A 27,683-nucleotide genomic window follows, 5' to 3' on the forward strand; every position below is an offset into this window, starting at 1 on the left:
GTCTGCTCCTGTTGCATCAATGGTTTCTATTTACAACATGTTTTTGCAGCTGTTGAGTATTCTAACCAATCACTAACATGTCTGTTTTGCAATGAAATGGCAATGGCCAATCAGAGCCGCTTAAATTAGTCCTCCATCCTATCAGTAATGACAACTGATCCTAATGCGCAAAAGTTTAAGTTTTAAACTGTCTGAATGCCCAGATGCTTGCTTTATGTTCTACCTCTGTTTGCTGTGGCACACAAAAATTAATACTGCAGAAACATCACCTGACACTCGAAAAGAAGCTGTAGAACAAGAGCGAAAAGCACTTTGGAATTATTTTGGATTCACTGCATATTGCACCGCTCGCTTTGAACGTAGATGTTAAATACACTGCAAATGAGCAACATGACAAAACTAAAATGCTCCCGTTCTAATCAAGGCATAGATGCGGTGTAAATAATTGATTTATTATGCTGATAAGACAGCTTTGTTTTTAATGAGAGCATTCGCGAGAGTGCAGAACTTTGTGCAGAGCTTAACTGAGCTCGTGTCAAAATGCAGGTCTCAAACAGTGTAAACCTGCAGTGAGTGACAGCAGTCATTGTAATGGGAGAGTTTGTCACGTTGATCGATTTCTGTATACAATTTATTAAAAATGTAATAAAAGTTTTGTTTTGTCATGTTAATAAGTAGGCCACTGTAAATTTGATTTGTACAAAATAGCAATAAAGTAATTCAGCTTAACTGTTCTAAGTTTGTTTTGGAGGTGTAGCCAACATAAAGAATATGGCATGAATAGCATATTTCAGGAATCACCGTCACTGTTATCGCGTCTGCTCTAATAAGACCCATTTGCCACGCAGCTGGTATTAGTAGATTAACATTTTCACGAATAGCACAAATCAGATCGCAAATGACTGTTTTTAATTTCCAAAGTGCAAACACTGAGGCCAAAAATGATCTAACAATGATCTAACATGAACAAGTTCAATATTGAAGATCTAACGGGATGAATGGTCCCCTGTCTCGCCACCAAAGGGCTTACTGAATGCAGTCTGTGAAATTTTAAATAAAACAAGCTATAGAAAGTCTAGCTATATTCATGTTTTTGAGACGTTACAGACATGTTAAAATAAAATTCAGCATTATAAATTCTGAAATTTTGTACTGATTACCATTGTCCCACATCTGCCAAATATTTGAGTGGTCCAAACATCATCTGCAGCCTGAAACTGAAGTTTTGGTCGGATTTTAGGAATGAATGCAGTGAATGCAACGACAAATCTGTACATTATTCCAAACTTTTGGCCAGCAGTGTGTGTATATTATATATATATATATACACTATATTGCCAAAAGTATTCGCTCACCCATCCAAATAATTGAATTCAGGTGTTCCAATCACTTCCATGGCCACAGGTGTATAAAATGAAGCACCTAGGCATGCAGACTGCTTCTACAAACATTTGCGAAAGAATGGGCCGCTCTCAGGAGCTCAGTGAATTCCAGCGTGGTACTGTGATAGGATTCCACCTGTGCAACAAGTCCAGTCGTGAAATTTCCTCGCTACTAAATATTCCACAGTCAACTGTCAGTGGTAATATAACAAAGTGGAAGCGATTGGGAATGACAGCAACTCAGCCACGAAGTGGTAGGCCACGTAAAATGACAGAGCGGGGTCAGCGGATGCTGAGGCGCATAGTGCGCAGAGGTCACCATGTGCAATGCAAAGCGTCGGATGCAGTGGTGTAAACCACACCACCACTGGACTCTAGAGCAGTGGAGACGCGTTCTCTGGAGTGACGAATCACGCTTCTCCATCTGGCAATCTGATGGACGAGTCTGGGTTTGGCGGTTGCCAGGGGAACGGTACTTGTCTGACTGCATTGTGCCAACTGTGAAGTTTGGTGGAGGGGGGATTATGGTGTGGGGTTGTTTTTCAGGAGCTGGGCTTGGCCCCTTAGTTCCAGTGAAAGGAACTCTGAATGCTTCAGCATACCAAGAGATTTTGGACAATTCCATGCTCCCAACTTTGTGGGAACAGTTTGGGGATGGCCCCTTCCTGTTCCAACATGACTGCGCACCAGTGCACAAAGCAAGGTCCATAAAGACATGGATGAGCGAGTTTGGTGTGGAAGAACTTGACTGGCCTGCACAGAGTCCTGACCTCAACTCGATAGAGCACCTTTGGGATGAATTAGAGCGAAGACTGCGAGCCAGGCCTTCTCGTCCAACATCAGTGTCTGACCTCACAAATGCGCTTCTGGAAGAATGGTCAAAAATTCCCAAAAACACACTCCTAAACCTTGTGGAAAGCCTTCCCAGAAGAGTTGAAGCTGTTATAGCTGCAAAGAGTGGGCCGACGTCATATTAAACCCTATGGATTAAGAATGGGATGTCACTTAAGTTCATATGCGTCTAAAGGCAGATGAGCGAATACTTTTGGCAATATAGTGTATATATACACACACACACACAACCAGTCAAAAGTTTTGAAACACTTATTCTTTATTGTATATATATATATATATTTTTTTTTTTTTTTTTTTTTTTTTTTCACATTTTAGAATAATAGTAAAGTCATCAAAACTATGGAATAACATAAATGAAACTATGGGAATTATGTTGTGACTAAACAAAATCCAAAATAAATCAAAACTGTTATATTTTAGCATCTTCAAAATAGTCACCCTTTGCCTAGAATTTGCAGACATGTACTCTTGACATTTTCTAAACCAACTTCTTGAGGTATCACCCTGGGATGCTTTTTAAACAGTATTGAAGGAGTTCCCATCTATGTTGGGCACTTATTGGCTGCTTTTCTTTATTATTTGGTCCAAGACATCAATTTCAAAAAGTTTATTTTTATTATTATTACATTTTTGTTTTAGAATGAAATAAAATAATATGGTGGCACAATTATTTTTTTTTTCTACAAAACTAATTTCAAACATTTAAGCATACGCCTTCAGATCAAAACATTTTTAAGATCATGTAAAACATTTCAGTCAAGTGTTTCAAAACTTTTGACCGGTAGTGTGTGTGTGTGTGTGTATATGTATATATATGTATATATATATATATATATATATATATATATATATATATATATATATATTTGCCAATGTGTCCACTGACTCTTCAGCATTTATTTGAATTTAATTATATATATATATATATATATATATATATATATATATATATATATATATATAGTAATGTTTAATGTGTGTGTTCATGTATTTCTTGTCTTTTATTTTGAAAAGTTTAGTTCCTGTTTCATGTCATGTGCTCCCTAGTCATGTGATGTCCTGTTTTCCCTCCATGTTCATGTGTCTTGTTTTCATTGGTTCATTGTTTGATTATCTTGTTTAGAGTTCTGTTTGTTCATTGGTTTATGTTCTCCCATGTCCAAGTATTTAAGCCCTCATGTTTTCCATTGTTGGTTGTCAAGTATTGTGTGTGTTTGGTAACGTTTTCATGCTATGTCAAGCCATGTTCATGTCAAGCCATGTTCATGTCAAGCCATGTTTATGTCAAGTCAAGTTCATGTTTATGTTTCACGTTTGTAGTTAGGGTTTTTGGTTTTCACGTTTATTAATAAATTGCACTTGGGTTCTTCATTTCATCGTCATCGTTTTCATCATTGTCAGCACCAGCAGCAGCAACGTTACAGAAATACTTGACCGACAAATATGAACCCAGCAATCCAGCTCCTCCGCCTATGTCAGGGGTATCGTCCCCTGGAGGATTACGTGGAGGATTTTTGAGCTCTGGCATGCCAGGTGGATTTTAATGAGGTGGCCCTCAAGGACTGTTTCTGAATTGGACTGAATGAGCCCATCTCTTTGCTGATGCCAGGTGGTCAGAGTCCCCATAGCCTGGCTCAATATATTGACCTCACCCTGCAGATTATTGGTTCCACATTCACTGTGGGGGAGGCGGATGCCAAGCCAGAGTTCCACGACATGGCCGCCGAGCCAGAGTTCCATGACATGGCCGCCGAGCCAGAGTTCCACGACATGGCCACCGAGCCAGAGTTCCAAGACATGGCCGCCGAGCCAGAGTTCCACGACACGGATGCCGAGCCAGAGTTTCACGACATGACCGCCAAGCCAGAGTTCAACGACACGGATGCCTAGCCAGAGTTTAACGTCATGGCCGCCAAGCCAGAGTTTATTGTCATGGACGCCAAGCCAGAGTTCCTCGCCATGGTCGCTGAGCTAGCGCCATCTTTTGCCTCAGATCCTCAGCCTGCTTCATGCCATGTCACAGCAATGCCTCAGCCTGCTCCATGCCACGTCATAGCAACGCCTCAGCCTGCTCCATGCCACATCACAGCCATGCCTGAGCCTGCTCCATGCCACGTCACAGCCATGCCTGAGCCTGCTCCATGCCACGTCACAGCCATGCCTGAGCCTGCTCCATGCCACGTCACAGCCAGGCCTGAGCCTGCTCCATGCCACGTCACAGCCAGGCCTGAGCCTGCTCCATGCCACGTCACAGCCACGCCTGAGCCTGCTCCATGCCATGTCACAGCCACGCCTGAGCCTGCTCCATGCCACGTCACAGCCACGCCTGAGCCTGCTCCATGCCACGTCACAGCCACGCCTGAGCCTGCTCCATGCCACGTCACAGCCACGCCTGAGCCTGCTCCATGCCACTTCACAGCCACGCCTGAGTCTGTTCCACACCATGTCATGGCCACATCTGAGCAGTTGAACCTGGAGATGGTTCCCGCCCTTGTACCCACCCTTAGTTCTCCTGAGTAGGCAAGGGGATCTTTCAACCCTCCAACCCCACCTGGACACTCCAAGCCCTGGACTCCGCCTTGGCCTGTCGATCCCTCGACATCGCCTCGGCTCTGCGTTCCCTCGTCTCCACTGTGGTCTTTCAGCCTTTCGGCTTTGCCGGGCTCCCTTATCCCTCTGGCTACTCCTTGGTCTGTCGGTCATCTGGCTCCGCCTTGACTCTCCGATCCTCTGGCTGTGCCTCATCCCTCCGATCCGTCAGCTCCACTGGGGACCTCCTTCCCTACGGCTCTACCTTGTTCCTCAGTCCCACCAGCTCCGCCTCACTTTTCCGATCCCCCAGCTCTGCCTTGCCCCTCCGAGCCTCCAGTGCTGCCTTGGTCCTCCCTGCCATCGGATCCACCCCGGCCCTTTGAGTCTTCGTCTACTCTCCGGGCACCAAGTTCCATGATGTCACCCTTCGAGTCTCTCACGGCTCTGCTTTCCATGGCTCCGCCCTCAAGTCTCTCACAACCCCACCTTCCACAGCTCCACCCCACAAGCCTCTCAGGGCCCCACCTTCCATTGACTCTGCCCTGGTCCCATGCCCTGTCTGGCCAGGCCAGGCCATGCCCCAAGACCCCCCACACCCTCCACCCCAAGACCCCCCACACCCTCCACCCCCACTCCCACAGCTCCCTACAGAACTTTGGAACTATGTTATGTGTTTGTTCATGTTTTGGGGCATCGGGAGCCCTTAGTTCTTGTTCATTGGTTTATGTTCTCCCATGTCCAAGTATTTAAGCCCTCATGTTTTCCATTGTTGGTTGTCAAGTATTGTGTGTGTCTGGTAACATTTTCATGCTATGTCAAGCCATGTTCATGTCAAGCCATGTTTATGTCATAAAGTTTTAAGTCAAGTCAAGTTCATGTTTATGTTTCACGTTTGTAGTTAGGGTTTTTGGTTTTCACATTTATTAATAAATTGCACTTGGGTTCTTCATTTCATCGTCATCGTTTTCATCATTGTCAGCACCAGCAGCAGCAACGTTACATATATATATATATATATATATATATATATATATATATATATATAATTAAATTCAAATAAATGCTGAAGAGTCAGTGGACACATTGGCAAATCTTTTAGCATCCTGAAAATTATAAATCTTATGTTGAAATTGGTCTTAAAAATAACCACTTGCCTTTATCATGGGTCAAAACTACCGAAACACACAATGTCAGAAATAGCAGGTCCTTGTTTGCAGACTCTTTCTCATTATCTAATAATTTATTTTAAAGATGAAAGCAGGAAGCAGAGATGTTTGAAACAACATGCACATCTGAGCAAATAAACAAGAATGGCATTACCAAAAAAAAAAAAAAAAAAAAAAACCTCTCAGCATGAATAATTTTTCTCAGTTCATTCTGGATAACCTGAGAGCTGAAATAAGAAATATGTGAGCTGCCCTTTCCACAAAGCCCTCTATGCAGCATTTTGCTCTCTCTCACACACACACACACACACACACACACACGCACTTTCCCACTCCCTTTCTGCTTTCTGTTTGGAGGCCCTGAACTGCTTTAGAGGTTGAAGAACACTATGTTCATGTGTAGCACGGTGGCTGATCATACTGTGACTTTATCTCTCACACACGCATTTCCCAGGATATGCTGAGTAGATTCAATCCAACAGACTCCTCCTTCCCCATTCAAAAAACAAAGAAACACCTACGAATCCTCCCATTCATAAATCAGCACCCTAATAACTCCCATTCAGTAAAAACAAACCCCATGGCCTCAATTAACATAACAAACTAAGTCTAAGGGTGTACTCGCACTAGGCAATCTGTACCATGCCCGAGCATGTTTGACCCCCAAAGTCCAGTTCATTTGACTAATGTGATTGCTCGGTGCCGTGCCCGGGCACTGTACGCTGAACCGTGCCTTGGCCTGCATGAAGAGGTGGGCTCGTGCACGGTTCAGTTGGCTCAGGCACGGTATGCATCTAGTGTGATCGCTAACCGTGACCGAGCACCGTGCCCCAAATGACTCAAAATAAGCCACAAAGTAAGTAATGTTACAATGATGGACTCTATTGTGCTCTGCAAGAGTGCTTTTCTTCCTGTTTTCTTCAAAACAAAAAGTCGCATCGTAATGATATAAGCATGCTCAGGCCTGGAACGTTAAGTGCAATGTGAGTGCAGGCCAGTGGAGGAGTGGGGAGGGGGGACAATCGTGCTTGGGCATGGTACAGCGCAACTGGGCCTAATGTGAGTATGCCCTAAGACATTAATTTGCCCAAATTATCCATGCTGAGAAAACAAGTTACCTGTCCACAATGAAAGAACAATTTCACAAGCCAATGTAATAAAATCTCCTGCAATTCATTCGCTGCGTTTACAAAAGAATGGTGGTCCTAAATCTCCTTGTTCTGCAGAACATACAATTTTCCTCTCCTTTTAAAATAATAGGGGTCCTTTAAACTTGTTCATTTAAAGCAAACAACACTGTGCCCTGTATCCACCTATTGTCGCCATCTACATTATCCAACATTTTTCCCTTTCTCAAATATTTGCTGCTATTCAGAGGCTTTGCATTTGATGAATGGGCTCCTGGAAGCCACTACCAGCCTGCAGCTGGTTCCGAGGACACTCGCGTAGAGTTCAGCCCGATTAACCTCTGTGGCGGTCTCTACATGATGCCCTGCCGGGGTTTGGCTCAACCAGCACATCCCATAAGCTTCCAGGCCCCATTGAGAGCTTTCAGTCTGCCTTTCTGTCTAGTACAATGGAGTGTTTTAAGGATTAGAGCTGTTCTAAGGACACACTGGGGGAAATGCCTTAAGTCAACACAGATCATAAAGAATCCAAAATCTATGAGCCCCTGGGCTGCATCTGCCCTAAGACCTCCCTTCACCCACAATAATTTTATGAATCCTCAGAAGATCCGAGCTTCTGCAAGAAACAAAGAACCGAAGCACCTCAATTCTGAATATGGATTTTCATCAGCAGTTTGGGCCTCCACATTTCCTTTTTCCTTGTACATGCGGATTTAACCAGAGCTGGTAATTTATTTCCGCTTTAAAAGATTTTTAGCCCTGAACAACAGCAGTAAATGATGTGTGTAAGCCAAGCTTCAACTGTTAAATCAAGGCTTCGCCAAAGATACGGACCGCTCAAACTGACTCTTAACTAAAATTGAATTATAAATGACCAGGAGTGGCCTCCTTCTGCCTCTATCCACAGATAATTGACTGCCCACCATGAGCATTAGCTATTCATTGGTTGCCAAGATTAATGGCACAGTTTCATTTTCATTTAAAATAAAATAAAAACCCTGAAAAACCTTATCAAGTTGGATAGGAGTTTAATTAAAAAAAAAAAAAAAAAAAAAAGACAGTTGTCCTGTGTTGTGCTGTTCTACCATTTGAATATGATTGAGATTTAAAGTGGAAATTGCCCTGGAAAGAAAAACCATACTAACCAGGAACTGGGGAAATAAACAAGCCAGGAGATGCAATCCATCAGGGAGAGTGGCCTGTTCTCTGAGAGTTACAGAGAAAAAGTCCATTACCCAGCAAAAGCACAGATTTAAATGCAATAATAACACAGCAGTTGTGGAATCCATGATGCAACCAATGTGTTTTTTTCTTTTTCTTGAAAGAAAGATTGGTACATTTTGCTATGTGCTTTTCTTCATAGGAAAGCAACATTTCCAAACAAGCATATTGTTTTACATTTCTGGCAAATCAAGAATGAACTCTTTCGAAAAACCTAATTAAGCATCTGATGAGCATCCAAAAATGAAAGGCGGCTACAGTTCTATAAAAGCCAAAATGAATGTATTGCTCCTACTGTATCTGTTCAACATGGTGGGGAGTGAACAGATCAGGAGCCAGTGGAGTGGCACAGGATGGGTGGGAGGTGCTGATGAGAGGAGATGAAGAAAGAGAGGTAGAGCTGAAACGCAGCACTCTTACAGCAGCCCTCCTCACACCTCTCAGACACACACTGCTGTGAGGAAAGAGATTCACTGACAAGAGCTGCATAATAACTCTCAACACACACATACAGTAGTAACACAATGTCTTGGCTGATCCACAAACACATCTAAATGTGCACAAACTCACATGTCCACTGCACTAGGGCTGCACAATTAAAGGTGCACACAGTCATTTTTCATTTATGTCATCTTGAACTTACAGTGACACCTAGTGGTTTGGATGTAGCATTATGCAAACGCAATACTTTTCAGTGACAGATGCCATTGTAGAAATTTACTGTTCACAGTCAGCCATGAATCCATGAGTGAATATATCCAATAACAGAGGGATTACTGTTCACACAGTCAGTGTTTGGGATTGACAACCGTATTTACTTACAGAAGTGAGTCTTGAAATGTCCTGCTCATAAAACATCTTACAGTCACGGCTTCAATACTGTCTGTATGAACAAACAACCGAAGTCACAAAAATATTCTAACATCTGTAATCACAGTAACAGTGACTAAAGTAAACATCAAAGATGGCAATGACCAAAACACCGGCATGTCTTATCACAATTGACGCTGCGTTATTAAATAAACAAGTCCAATTGAGGCGCGAGTTCATCCATCAGATCATAATTAATCAACAGCGGCTTTGAATGATTTTTAACTGCATGCAGAGTGCAGCTTTTGTGTCAAGCGGATCGTGCCCGTGAACAGCCGGTGGAAAACAGCGGCAGAATCTTCGGATGACAAGCAGCTACTATCACCATCTCCATGAGTTAACGAAACCCCACATGAAACACACAAGACACACAAGTGTACAGTGCATCATGGCTCTCTCACATTAAAAAACATGACAACTAGTTGTCCAGTACAGTTCCATTCACACAGCACAGGTTTGCCGAGAATGCGGTTGTGAGTCCTGAAATTTTGCTGTTTTAGAATGCGGTTGTCACTCTCGTAAATAACCGAACGGTGTGTGAATGTAAAAGTATTAAGCACTCAAAACAGGACTGACATCCGCATTCTGCTGCTGTATGAATGTGGCCTGAGATTAAATGAATAGTATTCAGTTGGTCAGTCATGTGATCCTAACATGGCAGCCCCCATGAGGGGCATCCTCTTCATGTAGAAAAAAAAAACAGCTTTAAAATGTTACTGATATGACTGGAGTCTTCTTCTCATCTGAGTGGCCATGATTTCATACATACACTATATTGCCAAAAGTATTCGCTCACCTGCCTTTAGACGCATATGAATTTAAGTGACATCCCATTCTTAATCCATAGGGTTTAATATGACGTCGGCCCACCCTTTGCAGCTATAACAGCTTCAACTATTATGGGAAGGCTTTCCACAAGGTTTAGGAGTGTGTTTATGGGAATTTTTGACCATTCTTCCAGAAGCGCATTTGTGAGGTCAGACACTGATGTTGGACGAGAAGGCCTGGCTCACAGTCTTTGCTCAAATTTATCCCAAAGGTGCTCTGTCGGGTTGAGGTCAGGACTCTGTGCAGGCCAGTCAAGTTCTTCCACACCAAACTCGCTCATCCATGTCTTTATGGACCTTGCTTTGTGCACTGGTGCGCAGTCATGTTGGAACAGGAAGGGGCCACCCCCAAACTGTTCCCACAAAGTTGGGAGCAAGGAATTGTTCAAAATCTCTTGGTATGCTGAAGCATTCAGAGTTCCTTTCACTGGAACTAAGGGGCCAAGCCCAGCTCCTGAAAAACAACCCCACACCATAATTCCCCCTCCACCAAACTTCACAGTTGGCACAATGCAGTCAGACAAGTACCGTTCTCCTGGCAACCGCCAAACCCAGACTCGTCCATCAGATTGCCAGATGGAGAAGCGTGATTCATCACTCCAGAGAACGCGTCTCCACTGCTCTAGAGTCCAGTGGCGGCGTGCTTTACACCACTGCATCTGACGCTTTGCATTGCACTTGGTGATGTATGGCTTGGATGCAGCTGCTCGGCCATGGAAACCCATTCCATGAAGCTCTCTACGCACTGTTCTTGAGCTTTCTGCAGAAAGTTGGCGACCTCTGTGCACTATGCGCCTCAGCATCCACTGACCCCGCTCTGTCATTTTACGTGGCCTGAGTTGCTGTCATTCCCAATTGCTTCCACTTTGTTATAATACCACTGACAGTTGACTGTGGAATATTTAGTAGCGAGGAAATTTCACGACTGGACTTGTTGCACAGGTGGCATCCTATCACAGTACCACGCTGGAATTCACTGAGCTCCTGAGAGCGGCCCATTCTTTCACAAATGTTTGTAGAAGCAGTCTGCATGCCTAGGTGCTTCATTTTATACACCTGTGGCCATGGAAGTGATTGGAACACCTGAATTCAATTATTTGGATGGGTGAGCGAATTCTTTTGGCAATATAGTGTATGTTTAAAAATGTATATACATTTTTTTAGGAATTAAACTTTTTCATTGAATAAAAAATTACTGAGTGCACCATTAAAAGAATGTTCCGAGTTTAATACAAGTGAAGCTTAATCAACTGCATTTATGGCATAATGTTGATTAATCCATTTTTTAAATTTTTATATTGCTTACATCTCATAGCTATACTTTTTAAAATGTGTGTATTTAAGCATTTATGGGCTGACACCATTCCCTTCCATTGTATGTGCCTTACTGTAACCACAATTTTTTATATTTTTGCCTTAAACAATAGGACAAGTCAGAATTATTTTGGTTGTAAACATCATGCAACAAAAGCTGTCGAATGAGCTTGACTTTTACGGAACCTGGAACATTCCTTTAATCAAATAAATAATCGAGATTACAATTACTGCTCTCATTACTGTATTACTGGTGGTTTGTGAGGCAACTGCAGGGGGTCAAAGAGAGAGTAAAGATTTTTTGCATAAAAAATATTTCCATCATTTATAGAATTTTTCAAACATTGATGAATAATTCCAAATGTTGCCCTTATCGTGATGTTTCGTTTGTGAACAAATCATTCTTTTTGATCAAATATTTTAAGTGAACAAATCGTCAACTCCATACACTGACTCATATTTTTCATTCACTGAAGTCTCTCCTTTTTGAAGCCAACCAGCAGTAGTTTTAAGTGCGAGACTGCTTTGGTGACTCTTAAAGACTGACTAGCGTGAGTCAATAGCATTCGAGTGCAGGCTGTGAGGCAGCATATCACTGGTTCAACCCACTGAACAAATACGCCCCTTTACTAAGTGGGTAATAGCTTGAGTGAATGAGATGAGACGTGTCGTTCATAAACAAACTGAATGTACTGGTAAACTCTTTTGCAAACTAAATGAATGACTCACTCAGTCATCTCGTTCGTGAATGGGGATCTACTGAACGGAAAGGAGGCATGTCGTTCGTTTCAGTTTGGCATGTGAGTCAATCGTGTTAATCAAGAAAGGCATGAAAGACAAGTTTATAGGTTTGCACAAAACATAATCCCCAATTTATGAAAGTGTAAAAAGGACTAAATACCATACAGTTAAAATGACATGAATTACAAATGGAAATGTTTTGCTTTGGTGCACAATGTAAGACATTTTTAGGCATTTTTATTTTTTTAATTTTTTTTTACTTTTTCTATGTCTTGGTAAAAGACCAGCATTTGACAAAAGGAAAATATAGACTTACCATTTATGGTGAAAACAGTTGTGGTGTTTAAACTCAATTTAAATTGTCTTCGTACATTTGTAGACATGCAAATTCCATTTGTGTTGCTTTTTATGACTGACTTTAGCCAGAGATTATTTAGCAGAGATGGGCCACTTCTATTAGAATGAATGTGAGAAATTGGAACGCTCAACCAAGGAGCCCTGAGCGCCCAAAGGTCAACGGATATAGAAAGGAAGTCCCGCCTTACAGTTAAAAGAGCCAATTAACTTTTAGATACAGACATAACCTGTCAATCAAATCAAATTTGCCATATAAGCCGGGAAAAGTGTGTTGTTTAGCGTAATATGAGGTAAAGAATCACAATTTATGATACCAGTATTGACAGATCTTTTTGCTGATTTGAAATATGTTCTTTGATCGTAATCTTGACCAACCATTTTTTTAGATTTTGGTCTTTCTCCATTCAAGTAGATAGGAGCTGCACTGTCATGACTGGGAACAGCCTCCCGAGAGTGTTCCAAAGATGGCCGACAGTGGACTGACTTGCTAGAAAGACTTTGCTTTAGCATGTGACAATAGCATCTGAGAGTGGGCTGTGAAGGAGCATATCATTGATTTGACCCACTGAACAAATGCACCCCTTCACTGAACTTGTCGGTCGTGTCATTCCCGAATGAACTGAATGTACTTATAAACTCGTGCGCGAACAACACGAATGAATCAGTCATCATGAATGAGGATCAGCTGACTGGCTGAATGAGAGGAGGAGCTGCATGTTGTTCGTTCAGTTTGTCAATCTCGTTTAACAAGAAAAGGCGCTGGATGAATTGTGATTAAAAGTGAGTGATGACACATATTACAATGACATGCAGATGTTATCGAAGCTCATAATAATTTTTTAGGCTAGTTCTCTTGTCTTTTTTGTTTTTATTTAGCTTGATAAAAAGTTGTGCCTGGCAGTTCACATTATAATATACTGTATATGCTTTGTTGTGATTTGTGGGGAAAGGGTTATGATGCTTAAACACTGCAGTGCTTAAGTCTTAGAATTGTAGACATGCAAATTTTAAAGCTGAAGTATGTAATTTCTGCGCCACTAGCGCAATCAAACAGAATTGCAAAAATAAAGTTTGTTTTCAAAACAGCTTTCTGAATACACCCCCCGTCTGTCATTAGTCAAACAAAGAGATAGTTCCTAAGCATCTAATTTTCTAAGCGTGTTGTTCTAAACAAACACAGGAATTTTCAAAGCACTAGAGAGAAAGAATGCTTCCAGTTTTTTAGAAAATTAACCTATGAATGGCTTACTTATAGTTGTCTCTGCATATTAAGCTGGGATAGGAGAAAGTATGCTAATTTACACGTTCATAATTTTATTTTGGGGGTCTACTAGAATAGGTTTACATGCTTTAATGTTCAAAAACACATGATTTTTCTCATATTATACATTTCTTTTCCCCGCTCTTCACACGCTGGCCGAAACGCTCTGATTTACCTCCTGTATCTTTAAAGCTCCCCTTTCCGAAAAGCCCAGTCTGCTCTGATTGGTTAGCTGGCTAGTCTGTTGTGATTGGTCAACCGCGTAGAGCACATGTCGGAAATGTAATGTAAATCCCGAGTCTTCCTGAGCAGCTGTAAACACTACTGTAACTATGGTAACAGTGGCGTCGGTTTTTGCCGTACCAGTTCGAGCCAGAGTCCAATAATGAATGAAATAATGAAAGTTTGGATGAACAAGCTGATCGACCTGAACCACCATCGCAAGAACGACTTGAGCAGGATGTTTCACAGTGGTAAGTTTTAATTTAGTAGCTCTCTTACAAGTACATTGTTGATTATTGTGAACCTAACAAAGCTTCAAGTAAAAGACACGTAGTGCATCTAAGTTAGTCATCTTTTGCTGGAATGGGTGTAGCCAAACTTTTTCGCCCGAGATATGAATGAAGAACAGAGGCTTACTCCCTCATTACCATGTATTAGAGAGTTAGTAAGCAAGTTAACCGTGGACTACCATGGATAGCGGTCGTAACATTACAGCTTGTAATTATATAATTATATAAGACTCTTGAGATCGACCATTTTGTTACGCAGTTTTAGGTAAAAGCTGTCCCACAGCTGAATAGTAAACCCTTACCAAAACAATAACATTACATAGCAAGTTAGCCAAGCACTACCGTGGATTGCAGATGTAAAATGACCATCTGTAAAAAATAAATCCATCTCCACACTTGATCACTATTCATGATACTAAGAATGAAAAACAATCTGCATGATTCTACACAATTGTAGGTAAAAGTGGGCCTGCAGCTGATTAGCAAATCTATTTAAACACAATAACATTAGCTAGCAGGTTAGCAGAGACCTACAGCTGTGCACTGAGTGTACACCGTAGCTACAACAAAAAACTCTGCATTTGAATTCTTGGTAGCAGATAAATCCACAAATAATCAAACATACTCTTGGCCTCAGCTATAACTATGTTTGTTTGAGGGTGGGCCAAAGTAGTCCTTAGGCAGGCATTATGCAAATGTGTTACATAGTGAGGTACATACTTTACGGAAGAAATGGCTGGACTACAATCCAGCCATTTCGTGTAGCTCTTGAGCAGTGTTGTCTGCGGGAAAGAATAATTCCCTTTTGCATGGACTTTGTGCTTTGTAACTTTGCAGACCTTTTACATGCACAAACAGCTATATTACACACTAAAGGAAAGGTAAAATCCCAAAAAGCATAATAGTGCCTCTTTAACAAAAAAAAAAGTTACATACATCAGCTTTAATTAAGGATAATTAGACTTGTTCTGGTCATGAATGACTGCTTTTGGTTCAATGCAATTACTTTAAAGACGGTCATTTGGCGCCTTCTACAGTGGCAAAGGCATAACTGAAAGAAATGGTCAATGAACAAATCATTGAACAAATCTTTTTGGTGAATGGAATCAAAAGAAACGAGTCACTGAAATGAATCAAAATCACCACCACAATGTCCTTCATGAGCACAAGTTAAAGATAAAGTATGTAACTTTTTCAGTGTTAAAATATTTCCTTCTATCCCAGCTTAATATGCAGAGACAACTACAAGTGAATCATTCAGAGGTTCATTTTCTCAAAACTGTAAACGCTTTGTCTCTGTGGCACTATAAAATTAATTTGTTTGTTTAGAGCGACCTGCTTAGACCCGTCCCAACAACGTTACTCAAGCAGTGGCATAAGTTGGGTGATGGGCTGAACAACAGCAGAAGAGGGGCATATTCGGAAAGCTGTTTTAAAAACATTGTTATTTTAGCAATTCCGTTCGATGGTGCTAGTGTCGCAGAAATTACATACTTCAGCTTTAAACCAAGCGTTGTGTGGTTAAAACCTTTAACAATTCTTGTGGTATGTAGTTCTATGCAGCTTCACTCTCTCCCTGCACATGCTGCCTACAGTCTTTGTGCGTGAGTAAGAAAGAGAGAGTGCCCTCTCATGCAGTGGCGCCTGCAGCTGTACGGCTGTCCGCACTGTGGGTACCATGAGTGCTCCGAATGACCTGAGAAATATTTACCCTCAGAATATTTAACCAATCATGAAATGTGTCCCATATTTCTGTTGGCTGTTTAAAAGAACTAACAATGCCCAATTTGTGAATGAATTATTCTTTTGAGTAGGTTCTTTTCAGTGAATTGGCCAAACGGGCTTGCAAATTGGTCTGAATCGATTTGTGATTCAGTACAATTCGTTCAGAATGCTCTCTCACGGAATCATTTGGTGCGGTTTCTCACACAGTAAAAAAGTATCGGGATATTTATAAATACAGAGAACAAACAGCGCTGAATACAGTGGAAATAAAATCAACTGAGACAAAATGCTGTCTTTTTGAGAGGTAACTTTGAGAAACTTCAGCTAGTGCTGTGTTATGTGAACAAGGGGCTGTTCAAACTGAACGTGTTTTTGCGTTATCGCGCGCTGTTTTTCAATTGTTTTCCTTGTAAAAATTTGCTTCATCACGTTTCACTGTGTTTTTAGCATCTCTCATAGGAGCGCTGAATTTTTAGATGCTGTGTCAAGTTAAAAAGACTTCTTCGACTGATAAAAATGCATCCCGAAACACCTGCGTTCTGCTCTATTCATTGTGGTGCGTTTAGCTTTTTTAGCGCGAAAATGCGTCTGTCTGAACGGTTACTGGAAGAAGTGCTTTAGCCAATAGTTACATGAATGCTACTCATACTCAAGAAAATAAACCAAATGCTTATCTCAAAGTCACCAGAACTGAACACTTTGGTGTTGTTTAAAAAAAAAAAAAACATCTCACTTAGGGGAGCATGATATAAGGTTTATTAGGCAGATTTAGAGGTCTGCAACCCGGGCTCGGTCAGTTTTTCATGTAGGACTTCGGGTTTGGGTTTGTATGAATGAAAAAATAAACAGGCCTACCAAACTTGTTTCACGCTCTCACACACAGACACGCGCAAACAGACGAGTTAAGCTGCGTTCACACTGCCAGCAACTTTGTCGCTACATGTCGCCAGTGGCTGCGGTTAGGTCTCTAGTGGTGTGTATGGAGAGTCTAAACTGCACTGTTTCTTTACAATTAATATTATTATTAAAATATTAGTAAGGTTATTAATATGGTACATTAATTCACTATATCTGATCATTTATATGCTTTTGTTTGCTGTCATACATGTAACACATTCAAAACAAATTATTTAATAGTTAATTTTACAGGCTATTTGATGATTTAAACCTACTTGGAATCCCCGCGATCTCAGATACACCTTTCCACGCATAATTTTTCTAAAATATGTCCCTGTACGTGGGCAGAGACATATCATATAACACTGGTTAATTGCTAACAGCAAGGATTAGCCTTTCCTCCATCTTTCCGTCACTGCAGGAGCTGAGAGAGAGAAGGATCACGTGAGCTCTACTGTCTTCTCTCGTATTGGCTGTCGCTCCTGAAAGTCGCTCTTCATTTGCATAAAGTTAAACATTTCTCAACTTTGTCGCATCACTGGACACGCCCACATCCGGTCACCAACGGTCGCCGTCGCTCGTGTCGCCGGAAGTGGCAGTGGTGTAATGGTGTGGGATTTATTTTCTTGGCACACTTTGGGCCAGTTAATACCAATAAATTATCGCTCGAATGCCACAGCCTGTTTGAGTATTGTTGCTGGCCACGTGCATCCCTTCATTGCCACAAATTACCCATCGTCTAATGGCTAATTCCAGCATGATAATGCACCATGTCACAAAGCAAAAGTTGTCTCAAACTGGTTTCATGAACATATCAATGAGTTCACTGTTCTTTAGTGGCCTTCCCAGTCACCGGATCTGAATCCAATAGGACACCTTTGGGATGTGGTATAACGGGTGAATCGCAGCATGAATGTGCAGCTGACAAATCTGCAGAAATTTTGTGATGCAATCATGTCAACATGGACCAGAATCACAAAGGAATGTTTCCAACATCTTATGGAATCCATGCCATGAATAATTTAGGCACAGCATTCTAGTTTTGGGAGCAAAGGGAGATCCTACCCAGTATTAGTATAGTGTTCCTAATAAAGTGCTCAGTGAGTGTATGTCAGACAGACTTCTTTGGCTGCTGCATTGCATCTCGTTGTTGTTCCAGTGTCTTGCATATTTATTTTTATAGGCTGTTATAAAGTAGTCTGTTACAAAAAGTACAAAAAATGACATAATCACAATATAATGCATTATATTTTGTCATTATGTGAAGACTCAATGGCCAGCTCAATGAAAGAATGCTCAGAAAGTGCACCTCCCTGCTCTTCCTCCAGGTTACCGTAATTGTCTTAAGCATGCACCACTGTTTTTGTCGTGGCTGGCTGAAACGTGAATTTGCAAACTGCGGTTGGCTTGACCAGATATGCCAGAACTATCACATTTTTTAATACGCTCTGCTACATTGAAAATAGTTTTTGAAGACACTGTGTTCTGTTCCATTCAGCTGCGCTCCATCTAGCAGTTTGAAAGGAAGAACTCACCAGGTGTGTGTGCAGTTCTCCTGAGTGTTGAGTGCTGTCTCTGCTCTGGACAGAAAATCATGGTGAGCTCTGTTAGAGCTTGTTGCTGTGATGATTCATAACGCAAGGTTCAACAGAAAATAATGACATATTCAGTCTCCAAATTAAAAATAAGGCTCCTTTTTGACATGTTTATGCATAGTTGTCACCGAATTTAGAATTTAGTGAAAATTCATGTCAAACATGATCATTATCAATCATCATTTTCAAGATTGATCATCTCTGTCACTTTTGAGTACTCGAGTTCTCATGCCCATCCCTAGTTTTGGATGTGTTGCTTATACCTTGTAGCTCTACAAACACACAAACCGGCACAGAGTAAATCATATCAGTTTGTGAAGTTTTCTCTGTTGGTCCTTATTGAACCACAGACACAACTTGAATTCTCAAAATCAGAACACAGACAAATGACACTCCCTCATTCAGTTTGTCTCTGTCTGTCTGTCTCACTCTCTCTCTCTCTCGTTCACATACACACACACATACGCAGACATTCACACACATGCTTTCACACCACATCTGGCCTGTCCTCACACACACTGGGTGCCAGAAAAGAAGCCGGATACACACTGAGCACATCAACACAATCTCCATGGTCACTGATACTCTCTCACAGCTGTCAGCTTCCTCCCGTGCCCACCTCAGCACACACAAACGAGCACGCACACAGACATACACTTGCAAGCGGACACTTGGCTCTTCCCACTAATGTGTAATTTTTGGCACAACCACACACACATGCACACACATGCTCACACATGCAACATAGACACACCATAAAACCTGTGATAGGGACCACATGTTCTCATATGTCATATGTTTAATGACAGTTACGCTCATGTGCACCCCAGCACTCCAGTGCATAGACAGACAAAACACAAATACACTGCGGTTAGCCCCAGTGCAATGAGTGTAGTCTCTTGCAAATCGCTTTGGAGAGTGTCTGCCAAGAAAATAAATGTAAATGTTATCGGAAATGGTTGTGTCATTGGCCTGATCTGCCCTAAGCGGAAGAGGAGCTGTGACTCTCTGTTTGACATGGTCATTATTAAAGGTCAATGGAAGTGTTGTTAACATGACAAAAAGCCTATCGTGGACCTTTAATCTTTGACATAACTGCATTGAAACATGCAAAATTTGGATTGTTTTACAAGTGACACGGACACCTGCTGTGCTGCTTTATTGTGTCCTTTGGGCTGTCATGGAAATGTCTGTTTGCTCACATGTCTTGAGGAGACAAGGGAATGGATATAAATTAATATAATGACACCTTTATCAAATAAAAAGGAAAATGTATTAAGAATATTAAAGGAAACAGCATATGAAAGCATAATTATCATAAATTAAATTTCCTGTTTAATCCGCATTGCTCAGAATCCTCAGCTAAGCCACACCCATCAACTTGCAAATGTTTTAACACTGTGTGTATCAAGCTTTTTGGATTAAGCATGTAAAGTAATATGTTATTAGAATGTATAGTTTATTAGACTCACAGTAATCTCTCTATGAAGCTTTTGTGCAATTGCCCCTAATTAACAAGTGCAATAGGAGGAAAGAGATGATGAAAGAGAGAGAGAGAGAGAGAGAGAGAGAGAGAGAGAGAGAGAGAGAGAGAGAGAGAGAGAGAGAGAGAAGTGTTTGACAAAGCAACAGAGGAAGTAATTCCTGTACTTTTACTGGAAGCTGTTGGGAAAACTTCACAGAAGCAACTAAGCAAAACAATGTTGGAGTCAGAGTTTAAATAAATGCATCATTTCATAAATGCAGCCTTACATTGTCCTATTTCCTTGAAACAGATGACAGTTGTTGCCCAATGAGACATTTTCCCAGTGCTCAGCACACCATGCTGTGAGTTAAACAGCAAATTATGGCTGTAATAACACAACAACGCCTTCCTATCCTCAATCACTAAGACAGAATATCTATAGATATTTAGAAAATAAAAGCAGTCAGCATTCCTATGAATTCGGATAAACAAGATAGGTAAATATAACTAAAATAGGAAAGACTTGACCATAAAGCCACACACCATATTTAAGATATGAATAATTTCTAACATTTAAACTACATGGTTGAGATTAAACAATATATTACACAGCGATGCACAGATACACATTTGGATATAACACCACATTTCATATACAACATTAGATTATTGACACACAAAACTTGCACACCTGTGCATCACATGCTTGATTACACATACAATCTCTCTCACTTTCCCCATCTTTCCTTCCCTCACACACATACACACACACTGCTCTGAGGAAGGGGCTGTACAGTATGTAAGCCTACTAAATAAAAGTAGGCTACTTTATACAAACAATATGCACTACAATTTAAACTATAAGGGTATTTGTACTTCATACCAACATTTTTCACATTTAGAAAACAATGAAAATTTTCAGTAATTAAAAGTTTCATTTACTGGTAAGGAGGATTAAATGTCAGCCTGAAACCTAAATGAGTGCAGCATTAACCAAATGAATACTGTAGTTTGCTTAATAAATACTGCTAAAACAATCTATAAATATTTTTAGCAATACAACCCAAATATATACCGTATGCTAATGCACCCTCTGCTTAGTATGGAACCATTTTTATTGCTTTGCTGTTTTAGCTATAGTCTAAATCCAAAAATCTACAAATTACATATCAGGTGGTCCAGACTTCAAAATGTGCTAATGTCGTTTGTTAGTCAGTTTCATTGTAAGATTGGTCAATGTCAACTATAACAATTTTTGAGTAATTTGAGTAATTGAGTAATACCTAAATAATAATAATAATAGTAATAATAATAATCTCACAATTATTTATTTACACGACTGACACAAAATACTCTATTGGCTCAAGAATTATTGGACATCATTTAAGTTAAATTGTCTACACAGGTATACAGTACTGCACACTGGATTGCTTATCCATCCATTTTTGCGTTGTTCTGTTATCGACAAAGTGAAAATGCGTAAAAAAAAAAAAAAAAAAAAGCTTAGCAAAATGTGCTGTCTCCTGCTCGTTTCCATCCAGTTGGCCTTCTACCTTTTGAGCCGCTTCCATACAGAATTTTGTGTACTGTATATTTTGTGTACCTTTCGCATCCCAGATTTCCCCAAATTCTGTCCCCCAATTTTTTTTAAATGTATAGAGTATTGAGAAAATTAATTGAAATTGGCCAGCTTACTGTCATTTTAATTTAAAAAATAATTGCAATAGTAGGAAGTATTAGAAGACAACATCGAACTGGAGCAGTTTCTCATCTGATAGGACTGCAAGTGACTGCTCTTATGCAACAAAACCCATGGGTCTGGAAGAGGCCATGCAGTAGGGCGTTCTGGGAGGTTGTGGTGGAGAGACACTACAGAAAGTAGGGATGTCCCGATACCGATACTAGCAAAAGCTGCGATTTAATGAGATAAATATATACTTTGCATGTAATTCAAATGTGAGCATTTGTGAATGTGTGGAGACAGTGTTGTGCTGACGCCGGCTGTTCATATCTTTTAAAGCTCCTCCAAGGCTTATACAGGGAAAACACCAACATGAGCATTGCAAATTCACAATGTAGCGTGAGGCACATACAGAGTACATACTTATTTAATTAAATAGCAGCCTTTTGCGGTTTAATAATCACTCTGAGTCACATAGCGACCAGCTATGTTCAAAAGTGGAAATCTGCCATCATAATGTCAGAGATTGTTGGTCAAAACAACACAGAAACACTTCAAAATAAAAGCTCAGTTCCAATTAAAGTTAAATTTATAGGAAAAAGGTATGACAGAAATATTTCACTATACTGTACTATACTACAATAATACTGTAATATTATGTAATATTTACTGTAATACAACTACTACTACTACTACTACTACTAATAATAATAACTCTATTAGTTAATAATAACTATCTAATATCTGTGATGCTCTGTTATGCAGCACTTTATTTGACAAAATATAACTCCAATGTTGTATTTAGTATTGTGCTGTGAGGTTTTGTATATAAGCACTTCATTTGATAAAAAATAATACAATATTATGTTGAAAATTAATTGTTGTATTTTCATTTCATTAATTTAAACACCATTTTGCTAATAAAATTGAAATAAACTGTTGATATGAAGAAAAAAATAAATAAACAGGTATTGGACTCGGTAACGGCGAGTACCAAAAATGAAGCATTGGTACTCGTACTCATTCTCAAAAAAATGGTATCAGGACATCCCTAACAGAAAGTCTCTGGCTGCAACATTTTAGGATGTTATGGCCGATGTTTGGGATGCTGTGCCAATTAATTGGTTTTGATGTTGCGCCCATCCTAGGTTGGCACTGGCCACCAGTTCCGTCCCAAAAGTGGATCTCCATTGCCCTGTTCAAGCTGTCAACCTGCACCGAGTACAGAGTACAGGAGCAAACTTTCGGTGTTAGTGTAATGATCGACCATCGATGTGTATATGCTGTGTAAAATGACCGTCCATCGATGTGTAACAGGCTGCCAAATGTAGCGGATGTCAATGAAATTGCCCAGATTAATTCCTTGGTGCACCATGTGCCATAGGTGTACGGTACACTGGATGGCAGGCACACCCCTATTTTCCCCCCGACGGATAGCTGCCGCGATTACCTAAATCGCAAAGGGTGGCCATCCGTTGTTCTCCAGGCAAGTCTTGTGCTGGCACTCCTGGAATTGGAAAAGTTTAGAGGTAGTATATGCATGCCCATGACGCAGCTGTGTTTGAAGCGTCAGATCTGTACAGGTAAGCCTAACCTAAATTATGTCAATTCTGTCATGCGACATTGATTTATGCATTAATGACCAAAGTTCAGCGATGCAACTCTATGTGGCACAAGCTGATAGATTCTTTGAGCTTGTTATCTGTTAGCCAATCAGCTCACTCACATGTGAGTCATGTTAAGCCAATCAGCTCGCAGGGTGTAAGCTGATTGGTCCTTTGACATGTAATCGGGTAGCCATTTAACTTGCATCTCTAATATTTAAATTGCTCTGGTTTCACTGAAGTGAGCTGCGAGAATTTTTCTCTGAAACCCACCTCCACCCCACCCCAACTGTCTAGATCTGCTACATGGGGATTGTTTGTAATGTCTGTTTGTGCAACAGCAGCATGTCCACATGCTGAACTCAGTGTGTTTGTGTATTTTCTATCAGTAGCAAGTCTCTGTACTTGCTCTGCAGCAGCAGCAGCAGCAGCAGAGTAGCAGATCAAGACCCATATCCTATCAATATGTCATACCCACAATAACATGCTAACTCTTTCCGAGAATTGTCATGGCTGAAATGACATTTTTTTCTTCAAAAAGTGTTTTCAAACTAGTTTTTAAAGTATCCACATTGAATTTATTCATTAAAGTTAAACTAAAAAAGATTATGTCGACACTTGTGAAATCTTATTAATAATTTGCTTTTCAATCAGCTATATTGGTAAATATTTTGAGGTGCTAAACCTTTTTTTCGCAAAACAATATTTAGATGGCAACTTCTTATTTACTGTCACTGGTGAGCCTTAATACTTTGCAAGTATAAACACTCACACCTATTCTTGTTTGGATCTAAACAAATAATGTTCTCTGGATCTATTTCAGCTAAAAGCCTGCTTGGTTTCTTTCCCTCCTTTTTCCATAAACATATTGTTGTATGTCTTATTGGACAGAATTCTGTCAATACAATCAATCGACACCTTGAATACATAGAGCAGAAAATGTCTCCTCAGGATGGTCCACCATTATCTGTGTCATTTTACTGCGCCTGAATCTCATCTTTTTTTCAACCAACAGGTGCTGTACACATCTCTGCAGCTCTCTACTTCACAGAAACAGAATCGCAATCCCTGTCTTATCACTACAGACCTTCTCAAGGGTAACACACGGCATCACTGGCTTGATATCCAGACATTATTGTTTTACATCTGTCAATAATTTTTTATGGACTTGTGTTTGATTGAATATTGGAGATGAATTATTTAAGAAATATTGTGAGCTTGAAGAGTGTCAGCTAGCTCAAGTTAAGATACAGCTGTCTGGTGAATTGTGCATGAAGATGAGGGAAGTCTAGCAGGGATTTCCGTGGTAACTGTACAGCAGTGATTCCCAACCAGGGATACATGTACCCCAGGGGGTAAAGGCCAAAGTATAATTCAGTTTTGCACCAATACTTTGCGTATGCATACAGAATGCATACCGTAAATTTTGTCATCAACAGAGTGTTGAGCACTGTATGCATGCAGACAGATTTCACTGAAAACACACATCCTCTGAACGTGCAATATGCACTTGCGCCTGGAATTATTTGCACTAATCAGAGGGTCTGAGCTGTTGCTTTTTCAAAGAAGTGCAAGAAGATGTAAAAGTTTGGGTTTGACTCATTCCGTGTAATGTGCCCAAAGATGAGATCCACACAATTCACTTGTAATTAAATAATGTCTCTTTTAATACCCTTTCTGTTCTTTTCAGTTTGTTGATCAAAGACAACAAAAAAGAAACATTAATTCTAATCACACATAACACGGATGCGCTAAAGAAACACTGTGCGTCCTCTCTCCTTAATATGCGCTCACTGGCTGAACTGCCGGTGTCTTAAAGAGACAGTACCATCTTAGCTATTTAATTTTGTAAATAGTATAAATTACTGTATGCATTTAAACTATAAACTTGTAATAAAAAATACAGAATGTATGCATTACAATATATGCAATTTTAAGACATCAAATTTATTGGTGAAATATGTGGAATGTGTAAATTTTTTAAAAGCAAAAATGCAACCAAAATTAGTGACCAAAATTATGAAAAACTAATGATAAAATAAAAACTTCTACATTTATATTTTGTAATGTACCAAGTGAGAAGGTCGCCTGTACATTTAACATGTTAGTTGAGTGAGAATGTTTTTCATTTGTGAGCAAAATGGACATTATAACTGAAATATACTCAAATTAATCAGAATTAAATTGGAATCTAATCTAATTGGGAAATCTTTATCAATACCCAGCCCTAATAGGATTTCAACACTGTAGAACCATTGCTGATTGATCAGTAATAATCAATATTAATGAAAATGTTATATGATATTTAGTCTTTGGTATACATCTTTGGTTTTGTGTCGATGAAGGGGTACTTCAGCCTTACTGGTGGTGCTGTGGAGGCAGTTACAGCAAAAAAATGTTGGGAAACACTGCTGTACAGTAACTACAGTTGTAGTTAGAGCGAAATATCCGTGGTTACGGTAACCGTGGAGATGTGTGAAAGGGAGGACTCAACTTCCTGTGGAAACTCATGGCTGATTAGAACAGGATGCCACTGAGTGCTACACTTTCTCTGATAACATTTCCTCTTAACATGCTAACATTTCCAGCTTCTTGTTAAATAACACTTGTGTTTAAATTTTCAGAGCGTCTTCATCACCACAGTGGATCATAGAAACACACTCTTCCTTTTTTCTCCTCCTTCCAATGCTCCTTTACGACCACTCTGGCTCAGCCTCAGCTGAAAATGAACACTATAAAGCAGCAATAGCTCTGCCAGGCATGTATGTGTATGTGTGTGAGACAGTGTGGGCCTGTGTATATGGGTCTGAATGTCTAAGTGACTTTGTGGTCTCATGTGTTTTCCGTCTCTCCATCTGACCACCAACCACCCAAACTGCTAATGTAAATTAGCGTGGCCTTTATCAATAGCAGGCCAGTCTAAACTGTTGGGGAGCCAGGGGAAAAGGGAGCAATGTAATCTCTTTCAAACACCAGCCTATGATCTCCTTAAAGACTAATTGATGTTCTGTGTTAACGAGCTTTACCTTAATTAGTCACATTTAAGTGAACAGGGGATACTGAGAGGGAAGTTGGGTGCAGTTTTGGGTATGCTGGACTCATCAGCACAGCTATGTGAACAAAAAAAGTGAATAACACGCAGGGAGAGAAAGAATAACATGGAAAGATACAGAAGGAAATAAGAGGAGAGAGTGCAAAAGAGAGATGTTAAAAAAGCAGGAGTTCTCGACAGTCTGAAAGCCCAAGGGAGGGAAAGATAGAGAGGATTGAGAGCAAAGGTAAAGGAGAAGATAAAGAATCGATGTGCTGAAAACAGAGGAGAAAGGGAAAGAGGAAAAGATAAATGCAAACGTTGATTCAAGCTGCTCTCATATCTCAGTCTGAGCCCTCCAACCATGTTGAGTCTCAGATATTCTATTCACTCCTCGCTTTCTTCCTCTCCTTCTCTTCCTCCTCTCACTATTCCATTTCCATCTTTTTCTTGTTCCCTCTGCACTGTATTTTCTATTTCTCTAGCTATCTCCGTCTTTTCCACATCCTTCACTTTGTTTCTCTGTTTATCGGCTCCCTATACACCTCTATCTACACCTCTGCTACATCCTCCTCTGTATGTGCATTATAGTCTCTCACCTTCTTTCATTCTTTCACTTTCCTCCTTTATAAGTGCCCCCCTCCCCTCAACAGTAAAGCCTGGAAAGCAGCTGTAAGATAGGCCGCTGGAGTGAAGCTGTATTGACAATGAAGGCAACACATTAATATCACTGTGCGCATTACAGTACTGCAGTGTGTGTGCAGTGGTTTGTGTGCCAAGTATCCACAAGAACAGTTTTTGTCATAACTTTTCACACCTTTGATTTTATATCTCACAAAATGTGGAAAAAGTCTAAAGACAGCAAAACAGCACAGCGTGAGCATTATCAAATGTCAAAATATAATATTAATGCACTAACATATATAATTGAACTAAAATGTTTTCTGAGTATGAAATCGGTCAGCACTGATCTCAGGCCTATCTTAGTGGACATTAAGATATTCCCTCTGCAGGACTACAGGCTCCATCATAACAGCTTTAATAAGTTCAGCGCAAGGAGGGAGTAAAACTTATTACGGAATATGAAGCAGAAGCCCCATATAAACGATTTTACTTAATTTAAACGCCAACGGATTGATTCATATCACAGGAGGAAAACTGTGGGCCTTTCATGGGCTCATATGAAATTAACATAATGAGCGCTGCTCATGAATCTCACTGATTACTTACTCAACTATTAAAAAGCAAATCACCAGACTTTGAGAAATCACAGCAATAGAGGGTGCATGTATCTAGAATGAAAAACAATTACATCTTTCAGTTCAAGAAATTATAAAATATAAATATTCTAAAATTAATGTTCTGTTTAAATAAGCTTGCATGGTACCTTAATGCCAAGACTTGACTGTCTCTCTCTCTCTCTCTCTCTCTCTCTCTCTCTCTCTCACACACACACACACACACACACACACATACACTGTAAGACACTGATAACTGTGCTCAGTAAAATTGATTAATCT

At 40.3% G+C, this 27,683-nt stretch overlaps 1 protein-coding gene across 1 annotated transcript in view; it reads right to left on the reverse strand.

Moving 5' to 3' along the window:
• Window positions 1-27,683, reverse strand: part of LOC127453515 (glutamate receptor ionotropic, NMDA 2D-like) — a 108,942-nt gene that overhangs the window by 80,388 nt on the left and 871 nt on the right. The gene's annotated exons all lie outside the window — the stretch shown is intronic.

Source organism: Myxocyprinus asiaticus, chromosome 15, assembly GCF_019703515.2.
Source record: "Myxocyprinus asiaticus isolate MX2 ecotype Aquarium Trade chromosome 15, UBuf_Myxa_2, whole genome shotgun sequence".
NCBI lineage: Eukaryota > Metazoa > Chordata > Actinopteri > Cypriniformes > Catostomidae > Myxocyprinus > Myxocyprinus asiaticus.